Genomic DNA, 5841 nt, shown 5'->3' with positions numbered 1-5841 from the left:
GGTAGACACCGACACTACAAGCTCCTGCTCCGTAAAAATGGGAACGTCTGGAACCGGTCTCGCTACTCTCTCCTCCTGCCTAACAGGGTGACTTGGGAAGAGAGCTTCCACGATTGCCGAAATCATTCCAACAGGAATTTCTGTGCTGTTCCCTATTCCTCCGAGCTTTTTTCTCACAAGTTTTACCTCTTCCCCAAGAGCCCGAGTCTACCTCCTGGTAGAGCTCACGCCAGCATCGCGCCTTGCTCAGACGAATTGCTGCACTCAGAGCTTTCTTAGCAGCCTTATGCTCTGCCAACCTAATTATAGCTTCAGGCCGGTTTCGAGCTCGCTGCGCTCTACGTCTGCACATTAGTGCAGTTCTCCTGAGCTCGCCGATTTCTTCCGTCCACCAGAAGGCTTGGCGACGGCCCTGGTGGGGTCGTTTCCGAGGCATTGACGAATTGCAAGCGTGTTCTATCAGTTTCATGGAAGAGTCGATATAAGCCTCAACTTCAGCTGTTATAGTAGACTCGGGAAACCCCGGAACACCAGCCTCGATACTACTCGACGAATTTTTCCCTATCCAGCATAGCCAGATTCCAGCCAAGAGTGTTTCGGGTATTCGCTCGCGCGGCAGCCGATTATCGATAAGATGGAAAGCGATGAATTCGTGGTCACTAGCAGTGTAGACGTCCATCACTCGCCATTCCGCTACTAAAGGGAACAAATCGGCCCGATACCATCGTAATATCTGGTATTGACTCACCGAGAGTGCTTCGGAAGGTCGGCCTTGTCCAAATCACGACTTCCAAATCTAGTCTTGAGACCATCTCCAAAATATGTCTTCCCCTCACGTTAGTCACGGACATACCCCATTCGACCGCACCGGCGTTGAAGTCACCCGCCACTATAAAACGCCCAGGGACGTTTCGGAGGCTGTCTTCCAGCGCTGTTCCAACCTTTCCAGATATTCTCGCGCGGAGTAATTGGGGGATAACCTAAATATTATCCTAACCAAAAACCTACTTAGTACCTTTCTTTTATCACGAAAAATCTCACTCAATATTTGAAAACATCAATTACTTACTTTTGCTTTACATGAGGTTTAGATGTATGATTCAATGTGGTTTGATAATTGGTTTCGGTATCTAATTTTGGTTAAGTTTAAAGTACAAGATAATTGGTTTTAACGAAACTAAAATTAATATACTATACTTCAGGAAGTGTTCTCCTTCATAAGGCAAATTAAAAGTTTAATTTTATGAAGAACCCTAAACAATGCTGATCCAAAAATCACAGCTTCATGTACGATTCTGCTAAATTTAAAGGATTATTTTCATCCGCTAGCCTACGATCGTGAAAACTACTTTGAACATCATAAATTCTCGTGGCTTTGCTCGAAATTTCGTATTAAATAACAGGTACATCATACACTTATCCTATGTAAAGGAAATAATAAACACTCTTAAGTGATGATTAATGGAGATTATTCAAATCTCCTGATCCGTTTTATAACAAATTGATTGTAAAGTTTAAATAATAATGTTTTTTACCCTGGTATCGGTGAGTTAACAGTCTTTATGAGTAGGCATACAAGCGAAATACAAAATTTCTCAGCAACATGTCAGCATAATTTAATATCATTATCTCCAACAATGTATGTAACTCGATCAATTATGTTAGGCTAGTGTGGACAAATACTAAGTTGGAAATAGTCATAGTGGAAACACTTATTATAGTAATATGGTGAAGCACCATAGTAATTGTTAATCAGAAGTAGACATGTTATTATTGATCAATAATATAATGATCAGTGTTAAGAAGTTTAAAAGTGAATAAAATTGCTACTGTTCCTTTTTTCAGCGCGCAAAAAAGCATGTCTGTTCCGAATAAATTATGTTTAAGTTCCCTACGCGGATTGTGGTGTAAGTGTTTTGTATCTGCCCCATAGTACTTAATTTTTTAACCAATCAGAAATACATACATGTCAGTTAATTTACAGTTAAGGTACAGATTAGGTATAAAATTTATAAATGAAGAGTACTGTTAGCACTTCCTAACTAAAAACACATGAATTTTTAGTGTGTGCGTGGATTGGAATGTTATATTCACGGAACTGAAATAACACTCATTGATTGAGGTTTCTTAATTATATCACACTTCTACATTTTTCTATAGCTTTCAAAAACGAAACGGCAATTTAAGAAAGCACAGGAGTAATGATATGTATAGATAAGTGAATAAGCATTAATTTTCATTGCTTACTAGCATTACTCTGAGAGTTAACTGTTTAATCTTCAAGAAGTGTACATTTATTTTATTTTCTAGTTATCAAAAGATCATATACCGTAGTGCTAATATAAATATATAGTATATTGTGTTAATTGAGTTTACGAAATGTTACGTGAAGTTATATATCGTTATTAAATGAAAAGTAGAATGAGAGTTAATTATGTATGAACATTGAAACTTGTCTTCAATTAACATTTTGCAAACAGAATAAGATATACATATAATACTCCATCTTTTGTAGTAGAGATCTAATCGAGTGGTTTATTATTGATAAATTAAATAAAAATAATGCATTTGAAAATCTAAATCGTAAACATAATTTTAAATAAAATTTAAACTCTGTAATAGAGTGAGATATTACTTAAAACGGTTTTTACCAACAATATCTAATATTATGGAAACCATTCCATTGCTTGTAGTTATTTTAGTAGAAATAAAGTTTTTTATATAAACGTAAAGTTTTATTCTTCTATAGTTAGTTACTAGAATAAAAAATTGCCTCGTACCTAAAATGATGAATCATGAAAGAATCCAATATTTCAGTATTTTATCTCATTAGAGGTCGGCGCAGCTGGCTATCGTGTTCGCGGCTACCGATAGATTACGCGTACTAAATTCAAATCTATAGTGGCAATCGCCGGACACTACGTAATAATAATGCTTCATGCAAAGTTGTCTATTACTTCTTGAGATACTCTGCGGACAGAGAGACATAGTTACACAGAAGATGAATATTTGCAGCTTCCTGAGTGATATATATTGTTAAAGCTTAACAATCAATATTCTGTATTTTAAAATAAATTAATGAATTAAATTGATTACGAACTTCGTTTTAACACATTCAACGCAGGAATATATTCGAGTGATATTGAGTTCTCTCAATCGAATTCCGCACTATAAGACGCCTCCCTCAGCCACGCTGTTAAACACTGGAAATATATAAGGCCTATTTACGTCTATTATTTAAATGTCGCAATTAAGTTAATAGAGATTTGAAATAGAAAGAGCCTTACATAGTATTTCACTTTCATAGTACAGCATGTAGTAATACTTATGAACAAATTCAACAATAATTATTGTTGCAATAAATCCAATCTTAGCTGATATGTTTACGTATTGCCCTGTGTATCATACAAAATACCATTTAAATATCGCTAGGAAACTGGAATAATCGTGAATTGAAGTATTACCCTTTAAACTTTCTGAGAACAGTAATAAATAACTGTGCTGTTTATAACGGTGCAATTATTATAGAAATAATGAAAACATATTCCAGGATTTTATTTTATGTTGTGGTGCCTTTAAATTGAAGTTAGTCTTATGGGTTAACCGTAAATCTAAATATATAATAATAATAGATTTATATCATATATTATTGTTATTAATTTTTCACATAGTGGAATTAAATTGTGATTGAGATTATGAGTTTTAATTAATCAATATCTATAGCCTTAACGTTAGCTTTAACATATAATTATTACAATTCTAGTACATTTGTCGTCATATCAAGTTTTATTGTTCCTTACAGATTTTTAGACGAAGTTTTGCTAATTTAGGCAAAAAGATATCCTCAGGTTTCCAAGATGTTTGTTTCCAATTATGGCATATGTTTCTTCCTTAATTATTTTTATCTGCTATGTACCGGTATTTAAGGGTTTTTTGAACAATTTTAATTTACCTACACTGATTAGAAAACAACACCTTGTTTTCTAGCCTGGCTGGTTTACAATTTAAATTAGAAAGCAACCTTGTTTATATGTAAATATTAAACAGGCCATTACATCGTGACGGATACGGTTTACCATTAAAAAAGCGTATTTTTTTAAATGATAATTATTTATTCTAGAAAAATTTACTTGCATGAATAAATTACATGTTCATGCGCTACAATATTTATATCAGGATTATTATCTAACTTTTGCTATATATGATAGAAGCTACGAATAAAATACATTTAATTTATTTCTAATATTCTAAATTATTTTCCTTTGACGTTGTGGTATGCCATATGAACATTACCTGAAGGAACAAAATCTTAGGAACTGAACATTAACATGATTCAACGAACCATTTTCTATGCACTGTGATAACCGAGAGCCCATTGCTATTTAAAATAGAATCACAAAGTATTACATCAAGCACAAAGTGCAATTTTTATAACTGAACATTATCGATGGAGTTCATCTGCTTTAGAGACATTGGACACTAGATATACTTATACATATAGGTTTAAACATTTACGTAACTCCTAGAGCGAACCAATACAATGGGATTATATGGCGAACAGCGATTCAAAATCTAATTAATACACTGTACAGTACCAAGTTTATAGGTATTCGTACCTTTGAGGAACTAATACTCAGGGTACAAAGAAAGAAAGTGGGCGAGGGGGCTTGCAACCTACGCATGTATATCATTTTAGGGTATTCAAATAATTATATAATATTGTTAGCTCATTTGGATAGATCAAAATGCCCTGGTGTATAGACGTAAACCTTTTCTTGGCCGGAGTAACAAGACAAATGAACTATAATATATTGATGGGGCAAGAAGAAAATCTCACCTGTCACGCATATAGTACTTAAATTCTAAACTTAACAGAATATGCCTACTATGTCACATTTTTCAGTAGGAAAATGAGTGTGAAGCATGGGGTAATAGCTAGCGCTTCTATATTACCTGAGTTACACATCTTTCGTGAATTGCAAGACGCTGTTACCAAATAAATATACTCTCACTGAGTGCAGTATTAAACTGAGTGATAAATACTTCCATAAACAACTTAAAATAACTATATCCATCACAAATGTATGTTAAACAATAAGTTTTTGAAAACTCTCTGTATTTTAAGCACCCTTCCTTAAAATAAATAGACGTTCCCTAAATTTAAATTGACATTAACAATTTTCTTAAACATTAACTAAATAAAGAACTAAAATTACGTTTTACATTTTTCATATCATAATATATCCTAGCAAACAACTGAATTAAACTGGAAAACTTACGAAAAGTGTAACCAGTTCTTGTAAAACTCCATTAAGAGCTCTTGTATAAGATCGTTAGTAAATACTTGTCGAAGTAACTCTTCACAGAAAGTAAACAGAATAGAAGTTACTGGAGAGGTAAGTCAGACTGAGACGATACTCAACCTGATTCTTTAAGTTTGCAGCGTGTTATTAATGAGGATTATGTATTCAATCCACAACTGCTCCTCTCGTTATGTTAAAGTTATATACAAGTTATTGAGAACCCAGCCAGTTTCTTCTTAAACCAGTGTCATAGTCTGGCAATACGTTTAGCAGTAACTCTTGATAAAAAGTTCCTTTCAATTAAAATTCGGTATTATATTATACGACGCTATCAGTTACCCACGGTTTTTGGATGCAATTTAAAATTGAATAATATTTACTTCATAGGCATATCTTTTCTAAATGCCATAAGAAACATTACGGAAAATAAGTAATAATCACTTCTTATGTTTTAATCTCACGAAACATTTCAAAATAGTTGGACTTTCAAAATTAAAAACCTAAGTTTTGGGGCCATGAAAGTGGAGAGCGGAATAGG

Source organism: Homalodisca vitripennis, chromosome 7, assembly GCF_021130785.1.
Source record: "Homalodisca vitripennis isolate AUS2020 chromosome 7, UT_GWSS_2.1, whole genome shotgun sequence".
In the NCBI taxonomy this organism is placed as follows: Eukaryota; Metazoa; Arthropoda; class Insecta; order Hemiptera; family Cicadellidae; genus Homalodisca; species Homalodisca vitripennis.
Note: the sequence above shows the minus strand (reverse complement) of the source record.